Here is a 9,468-nt window from a genome sequence, read left to right as displayed (position 1 = left end):
AAAAAAAAAGTATATATGTGTATGTATTCTTTAATCTGAACCACCTCAATGCAATTTTGTGCCATTTCCACACACCCTGCCATCAGTCACCAAGAAGATTTCAAGCTGGCTGTCTCTTGAGCCACACTAGCTATATCTGCAAAATGTATCTTGTTTACGACTTACAGGGAGAGTCCTAGTGAGAACAACTCAAGATAATTAGATGTGATTAATAAAATACCTGAGGCATATCCTCCTTTCCTTACTGACCTTGCTGCAGAAGAGCTTTGAGCTGCTTTAGAGAAAGTACTGAGCCCTTCTGTTTTAGTGCTCCAGCAGCCACAACTTCATAAAGGGTTTTAGTGCTCCAGCACAGAAGATAACTTTGGGGAGAAAGAGACAAATGAGTCTTCCTGAATCCAGGAGCCAAGCTCCCCATGTGGAGATGCATGGCAAATATGTGAGTTGCTGTTGCCCTGGAGCTACAGCAACAGCTGCCAAGCAGCTGGGCTGAGCAGGGAAGACCTCTGATGTACCTTTTCAGCAAATTGTCCGTTTATTTTGATTCTGCATAGATTTCAGGATTTTGGCAAGAGGAGCTATGGAAAAGCTTTTAAGCAGAGAATGGATTTAGGAGAACATGGGAAACATTGGGAAATTCAGAGATACTGCATACTAATATTCACATAAGCAAGTCTACATGAGCTGAACCCTGGGATGATAATAGACTTGGCAGTCATTTTCTCTGAACCTCTTCCAGTTTCTAAAAATTTGCAGACAACTGAGGCAAGGGAGAGTCTTGAAAAACTACAGAAATGGTATTGGTATTTGAATCAGTAGTACAGAGAGTTGAGAGAGGAAAATAATTTTAAATGAAGAAATTCTTAGCAAAAATATGAGAGTTTGATTTGTTTTCATTTCAGTTTTTCTAATAAGCATTAATTGAAAATAGCAACAAATAATCAGAAATGAAGTTACTGTGTCTATATAGGAAAGTTGTAGATTAGCTGTTTGATGTATCAGAATACAGACAGTCAGCTGAGTATTTGTATAGTTTCCCTGATCGCTTTCTTTTCTAAACAGAATGGGTTAAATTTAGTATATGATGGTACATTAATTTGTCTTAGAACACATGTGAAGAGGAAGAAAAAAAAAAAACACAAAGCCTAATTTTCCTAATTACTAACCATGGAAAAGAGCTTTTGCTTAAAAAAAAAAAAAATCCTCTGATTTTGTGCAGAGGAAGGAGTGTGAGTAAAAATGCCTGGAATTTGGCTTTGTGGAGATTGTGAACCTGTTTTTCAGTATGAAGTTTATGGGATAAAATACTCACTTGAGTAAATTCAGCTGTGTCCAGGTATACACCTGCATTATATTGAGCAGAAGTTTCCTCTCTGAAACTGCTTCCAAAAGAGGATTATGCTCCTCAGAATAAGGACATAACAGCACAAAAAGGACAGTATCTTCTTAAAATTAAAAATGCCTCTTTATCATTAGGAGGTTGGCTGTAAAACACATCAGTTTGAAACTACTGAAGAGTGTTGGGTGCATACGTGGCTGCTGATAGGAACTGGTAGGTAGATGGAGCCATAGATACTTTGATGCCATTGCTTTTCTTGTTTGATTCGTATATCTCGTTTTATCTGGGTAAAATAGGAAAAATCTGGTAGATATATTATTATAGGAAAATCTGTTAGCAAAAGCACAAACGAGAGCTTCATCACAATGGGATCAGTTTAATCCTCTGCAAAGCAAATATCAGAGAGCTTCAACAACTGTTCTGGCCACCCTGTCAGTTGTGAGTGACAGTTGCTTGGATTCAGCTTCCTAGATGGGTGCATATCTCTGATCTATGTTTTAATCATCTGTTTTCACTGTTAATACTGCTTGAATATTTTCAGTCTATTGTTGGAGTAACTTGCAGAAATCCTGTACAATTTTCTGCTGCAGTTCACAGAGAGATTTTTTTTTTTTAAACAGAGGGAAAAGCTGCTTTTATTTTTAAGCATTCATGCTGCTCTATCAGGAGGTATTCAGGTTTTCTTTCTCTTGTCTGCACCTCAGGACTTAAACCACAATTTAAATTCTACTGGTTTTGGACTGGTCATTGCTGAAAACTAAGAAGAGCTATGGATGAAGCTTGAGTGTGACTGACATGTTCATATTCATCAGAAAACAGTCATCGGGAAAGAATGAGTGGAGTAATTGTTAGATTGTTCCCTCCTTCACTGCTTGTGCAAAATACATAGGCTGCAGGGAGGAAGCTACCTGAGGTTATTAAGATTAATACTGCTAGAAATTCCAATCAGCTCACACAAGGCTGCTCCTCAAGGCTGTCAGATGCCTACTTCCTTCTCTGATTCAGGTGGGGCCACATCAATTTTGAATTTCCCAACAGAGATTGCTGTGATTTATGAGTTTAGGAGGCTGATAAATATGGTTAGTTGAAGTGTTTGTGAAATAATTGAATCAGAATAATTTCAGTCATCTGTGCTCAATTTATTTTCTTCGGTAACCGCAGGAGGGTGCAGTTCTGCATTGAGAGCTTCATCTCAAGGATTCCTATCACAGGAAAGACATTGTGGAACCTAGAAAAGAGCAACTTAATTTTGCCGTCAGGCCTGTTTGACAGCCTTATGAGCTGATTTAAGACCCATCAGAACTGGCGAGTAAGTATTCTGGGCTCTTCCAGTATTGTCCATGACTGAGTCTGAGGCAGTTCTGGTTTCTGCATTGTGGTATAATGTCTGCTGGAAAAGCTAATGTGTTTTACTACCTAGAGTTTGCTAACCATTTTACTATTCATTGGGGGTGAGGGAGATTGTTTATATCTGTCTGTTGTAAATTACTTCCTAGTGATAAGTTTTATTAATATTTCACTTTTGGATCTTGTGAATTTTTCTGGAGTAGTGATCAGTAACAATTCTCTCTATAGTGAAGGGAGCTCTGTTGTATCCCTGATGACATTAGAGTTTTGATAAATATGTCTCTGAGTTTATCATTTGTCTTCCCACGTAGCCCCAAAAAATAAAATTCTGGGTGGATTGTTCTAGAAAAAGTACTGAACGTAAAATGCATTTACATTTACTACCAAATGTAAAAGAACAGGATAAAGCTTTGTGTGATGATTGAGTGGAAGTCAATAGGGAATGGAAAGCCAAGCAAGAGTTGCAGATAAACATCTTCTTATCATAAACAGTATTTTTATTGTCATCGAAGAGAGCTGCTATCAGGAGAGGTTATATGGGGGAAGGCAATGGCTTCTGTTTGGGTATCTTGAAATGTGGAGAAAAATTTGGCAAGCAGGATGTCGACCCATGTTTAATAAGCTACCAGGCCTAACACAAGTTTATTCCCCATTTTCACTAAGATTCTTGGAGTGAATTTTGCTGGCTAGGAATGTGTCAGCAGATTGGGGAAGGCTTATACTTTGCTACCTGATTCTCTGTCAGAGTTGCCACATTCTAGCTCTGTTTTTCCCTTTTGGATTTTATACCTCATATATCTTTGCGGTTTTTTTTTTTATTTTCCCTACTGAATGCTTGAACAACTGTTTCCCACCACAACAGCCTTCCATCTGTAATCTTCTGTTAATCTTTGTGGCTTTTCTCCAGACTTTCATACATCCTTTTGCCTCAACTCATCACCTTTTTTGGAATTCAGAACAAAAGCTGTGTAGCATGACATAAATGTCAGGTTGGCAGAGTAAGAGCAGATTTCTCAGGAGTTCCAGACTATGTGGAAAAAAAAAAAAGGATGAATTTATTCTGTAATGAGTCGGGGATGTAGGCTGATGCAAGAGATATGCCTTACCCTAGGTGATTTATGTAAGCATGAATATACTCATGCTCATGAAACATAACCTGGCCTGGCCTGCATATGACCTTATTATCTGGTCACCCATGGCTCGAGAGCCTTGGGGTAGCTCCTTTCACCTTGTGCTGAAGAACTGCCATGGGCTTGAAAGGAATAATTAAGTATTTCTCCAAGCTCTTATTCTTTCAGTGTGCTTGCCTTGAAATTCAATATTTTAGATCATTTTTCACATACTTGAAATTAAAATAAACATTATCTATTCATTCAGTTTTATAGAAGGAGGATGGAGGCTTCAGAATTGAAGGAACCAGTAGGATTTGGGGATGAAGTAGTCTGACTACATGTAGAGATTTGAGAACCAGGTGTAAACTGGTACCATGTTTCAGAGCCCAGTATGACCACGGACAATTAGGACAATGATTTGTTATGGTCCCTATTTGCTGTAGATATTACTGTATATTGTACTAAAATCCTTTTTTGTACAGTTTAAAAAATGTCCTGTGGAGTATAAGATCTCTTAGTGATGTGTTCAGTATTGTGGCAGCACCACTATGTAGTACCACATAAGTAAGTTCAAATATAAGTACTAACTTCAAAATAGGTATTTTAAGACTTCATGTCCCTTTTTAATTGCTTGCAAGTAGGAAGATTTTTCCATAAATAATTTTTTTTGAATCTCCTTACTGAGATCTACTCACTATGAAATACACACTGCCTCGGAATGGTGGGGAAGACATAGTGAAAAATCTGCTACTTAGATGGGATATGGATATAAACAAAATCAAGTTTGGGTTTGGGACTTAGCATGAAATTACAGCACAAAATAACTGCGTTATATGCAGAAAATTTTAATAGAAAAAGTCAAGATTAATGCATTCTGTGTGGTCTTTTCTGGTGTGCAGAGAACAGCAGAAGGGATTGTGGCAGGATTGTCTCACTGGTGTTTTTGCTCTACTGCTGTGAAAAGCATTTTCAATACTTGCATAATTTAGAGCATGACATTATGATTTTCAAAGCTTCAAATTGGAGTAAAGCATTTACATAATCTAATTAAATCATGTAAATGTTTTATGATAATATTCAAGTAAGTGCAAAACTTGTTTCACAGATGCATCCCATTCTTAGGCCATTGGGAAAACCCAATTTAAGCATGCAGATGGATGTTACTAACCATGCATGCTCTGGGAGGTCAACAGGGTGCTTACTGAATGCTCTGTTCTTAGTATAACCTCTGACGCCTGTTTCACACAGCATCATCTTTCCAAGAGCTTGAAGGTAAACCGATACCAGAGGGAAAGGCAAAGCAGATTTAAAAGGCTACTTGCAAACTCTTATAATTTGAATGAAAGCGATGCTGCCGCGATACGTAATAAATTGCTTCAATTTCGGTGAACATTAAAATAATCCCGTGGTGATCCTCTTAGCAGCAGCTCTGCCACATGTAGTATCAGATCTCACAAAGTATGCATAGTACTTGGATGGGAAGCTACCAGGGGAAACCCCACAAGCTCTCTTGGTGACTACTAGGTTTGTTTTTGCCTCTGGCTGTGCTAACTCACAAAATACTGGAAGCACTTGGCCAGCATCCATGATGAGAGATGCTATCTTGTAATGAGATTTTTTTTAAGAAATCTTTTTTTTTGTTTGTTTCCAAGCACATTGTCACTAAACTGTCTTCAACAGTAGTTCTTCGGTGAATCCTGTCTTTTTTCTCCTAATACTGCAGTGAGTGAGTCCTAATTTTCCAAATTTAGGCAAGCTAATACTAAGCTAGTACTAGCAGCATTTTTTGAAGTGCAGTGCTGCATTGCTCAGATGAATTTTTGTTATTAGCAAATGTAGGTTCTCTGAGACCAGGTTGCTGTCTCTTCTAAATAAAATCATTGCAGTTTACTTTTATTATTGCTGTACTAATTTACTGTAACTGATGACAGAAATGTGTGTATATACTGCCAGGTGTTCTGTGCTTTCACAGTAATGGCTAGGAAGCACTAGGGTGTTATCTGTGCCAGGCTGCTGATGCAAGCGGTGTGCTGTTAGGAATGTGGGATGGACTGCATACAGAGTGCTGACCTGGTTTGTGCATATATCATAACTGTGATATTAGGCCAGCAGCACTCATTTTTATCCAAAAGTGATATAAGGGAAGCCTGTATCTAACATACCTCTCAATTTGGCTATTATAATTATGTTGTTTACTGCCGCAACACGTAATAATATGCAAAATAGTAAATTAGCTTGGAGCTCAGTGGTATGGGAAGCTGTGGATACATGAAATTCATGTCTGAAGTAGCTCTCAGGAAGGTGAAATATACCAGTAATGAATTAAATATTTGCTAATTAGACATAGAAATACAATTACTTAACAGATTTTTCATCTGATTTTTGTGGGAGTGAAGCCAGTGTAAATTTAAAATGGAAGCTAAGGAGTTCAGCACATAGTGTTAACTGCCAAGGAGAACAATGCAGTGACCTTATTCAAAACTACACATGCATCATGTGTAGGAATGCCTGTCATAGCCATAATGATTTAACATCAGGGCAGGCCAATATTTCTTGGTTCTTCCTCCGCACTGTAGGCAGTTTCCTTTAGAAGTGGAATGGGAAGCTGTAGGTGTTTCTGGTGAAAAATGGTAATGCTGGAGAGGTGCCCTTTACTACAAATCCAGCACTGCTGCTTGCTTTCATTTGACTTAAGAAAAAGGATTTGCAAAGTCACAGCCTGGTAGATGAAGTCGGAGTTGGATGAAGCTTAAGTTTCAGCATGCTTGGATTCTGTATTTTGCTTTACTCAGTTGTTGGTTACACTGTATTTAAATATAGTAGGTTACATTGGGAAAGATTTTTAAAGCAGAGAATATTTAATTGCAGAAAAGGAATGTTTTTCCTTTAAAATCTGCAATATTTTGGTTACTGGAGATGCTTAGATTTAGACTGGAAAGCTCAGAGAACCGATGTTTAACTCGAACCACTAGGACATACGCACAGCTATTTGTAACTAAGGAGTTTTTGTACAAGTAAAAAAAAAGAAAAAAGTATAACAAAATACCACATGTTAATTGTTGTTAATAGTTCTATTATAAAATCTTTGTTACCTTTCAATACTGAACTGATATGAGCCTGATATATCACCTGTGTAGCTACTAAAAGATCTTGAGTGCCAGTCATCAACCATGATAGAAAGAGGCTTTGTAAGTATCTGATCCACAAATGCCCATGGTCACCGAATCATCTCCACAGTCTACAAGCTGCTCTTTTATTGCTGTGTGGATTGTCTTCAACTATGGACAATTATATCCACATTTCATCACAAGGCAAAGCACTCATTTTTTTTTTTTAATTGCTGAAAATTGTTGCAATTTGGTTTTCTTTTTAAATTCCTGCTTCCAAAGTACTTTAATGTTTTCAAAAAAATTGATTTGAAAAGTTTAGGAGAATGTCGAATAAATTGAAGAACAGCTAAAACAAACTTTAATTCTCTCTACACACATATAGAAAACTGGTTTTCAACCTTAGCAATATCCCCAGATGCATATTAGCTACCTCTGCAACTATAAGATTCAGCTCATAAAACTGAATTACTTTAAGAGAAATAAATACTAAGGAATAAAATGAACAGCAAGAAGTCTTTCCCTGTTTCTCACAGTACAAAATCTACAGGTTAGCAAGTTTAAAACAAACAAAAAATACTTTTTCTTATAGCACATAATTTTTGTGGTAGAACTCATCACTTGGTGGAATGAAAACCAAAGGAATAAGGAAATTAAATCATAGAATCAAAGAATATCCTGAGTTAGAGAAGACCCATGGGGTTCATCGAGTCCAACTCCCGGCCCCACAAAGGACCACCCAAAAATCAGACCATATGTCTGAGAGTGTTTTTGCCTTAGGAAGTCTTTAGTTTGGATTGCTGAGAATTCAGCGAGTGATCAACCACACATCACTGAAGTGCTTGTGGTCTTGCATACTCTTAAATCGTTTCTACTGATCTATCTTGGAGTTAAAGTGCAGATTAGATACACTGTTAATATGATTTATTAGGGCGATTCTGTCATCCCTAGGATTGCAGTCTGACCTTCATGAATAGCCATCTCGTTACTTAGAGCTATGCCATTCTCAACATTTTGAGTAGCTTCTGAGCAACTTAATAAATGTGCGTGTGGTTCATCAAACAATATAGCTGTACCTGGAGCATGTATGAAAGCTACCATCACTATGCAAGTAAAACTCGATCAAGGTAAGCTTGATACAGAGCTCACTGATGATGATGAAACATTAACTATAGGCTTGTGTTCAATCTTTAGAGAGGGATCGTTTTGATTAGCAGTTTAAATGGAAAAGAATGCCTAACCAAATATAATAAGGAGAAGAGATTTCTCTGTGTTTCATAACAAAAATTCTAGCGTTGTCTTATCAAACTTTATAAAATGATTTTTAAACATCCTATGCACTGAAGGATGATCTAAGTATTCAGTTTCTTTGACTTGAGGAGCTGGTGGTGGTGGAGAAAGAATCTGAACTTAGTTTTTATGTAAAACTATTACTGTTAGAGACTGGCATACGTTCGTTCAGTACTTCTTCTAAAGTTTTTTCTTAACCATTTAAATTATCATCCTAGCATGTTCCCTACCGGTTTGTAACATATTCACCACTTTTGCTGCTTTCTTTTAGACAGATTTTCACGAATGCCATAGTTAGTGTCTCTGAGTGCATACTGAACATGAACAAAACAGGGAAGCACGGTCTGATCTTCAGCATACCCTGAGTTCTAACATGGTTCTTCTCTTGTCCTTGATCAAAGTGATTGACGTGTTATTGTGGTTGGCTGAAGCTTAAAACGACACCTGGTTGTTTTTAGTTTTTGTTTTCCTTCTGACTTGGGAATGCCCTGGGGCCTGTTAATCTTTGTGTTCTGCATATAGAATTTGTTTTGTCCTCCAAAGCTGCAGTGTCTGTACACATAATATGATTAATTTTATTTGTGTAGTATCCAACTGTAACAAAGAAAAATAAAGATCCCTTTTGTAATAACAAAGTAGCTTAAGTCATTTACTCAGGTAAGTTAGATGTGATGTGCCTGAAAATTTACCCTTGGTGTCTGAGGATTCTGTCCAGAAACTCAGTTGCTAGGTCATCCTTCTTAGTTTTACAGAGGCGTTACATCCTATTGATACTTAACAATACCATCATGATTCAAGGAGGCACCTGTTGATGTAGTTCTATGTTAGATACATTTGTAACTGGAAGAAGATAGTTAAATGGTTGATGCCCAGAGGTTGCTTTTAAGTGCTTCAGGCAATTTGGCAACCAAAGTCACATTCACAAGAAGATCCCACCCAGTGCACACAGTTCTAGTTAATAGTTGGAGATCAGTAGAGGAAAAAGCAGAAGTGGAAGCAAGCACTGAAACTGGCTCGTGTGTTCCATACCTTGTTGTAGGTCATGGTGATGACTTCCATGCTTTAGTCACAGTCCCATCAGGTTTTCTTTCACCTTTAGGGACTAAAAGAATAGGTGAAACGAATGGAAGAGCTGTGAATTATGAGAATAAAACCTCTGCACTGTGGTTTGGAATTTAATAGTTTTTCATGATCTATTCCTGCAATGTATGGTCAGTTACTGCTCTGCTGTGATGACATGTGATCTTAAGTGTTCGGAAGGGAGTTTAATTAA

The 9,468-nt window shown here is 37.5% G+C and overlaps 1 long non-coding RNA gene across 1 annotated transcript; it reads left to right on the top strand.

Moving 5' to 3' along the window:
• The first annotated feature begins 6 nt into the window (after positions 1-6).
• Positions 7-9,468, top strand: LOC109366294. Its single transcript, XR_002112549.1, has 2 exons — positions 7-2,344; positions 2,501-9,468. It is a non-coding gene; the product is annotated as an uncharacterized LOC109366294 (long non-coding RNA).

This window comes from Meleagris gallopavo, chromosome 2, assembly GCF_000146605.3.
Source record: "Meleagris gallopavo isolate NT-WF06-2002-E0010 breed Aviagen turkey brand Nicholas breeding stock chromosome 2, Turkey_5.1, whole genome shotgun sequence".
NCBI lineage: Eukaryota > Metazoa > Chordata > Aves > Galliformes > Phasianidae > Meleagris > Meleagris gallopavo.
This window is presented reverse-complemented; position numbering and strand designations above follow the sequence as displayed.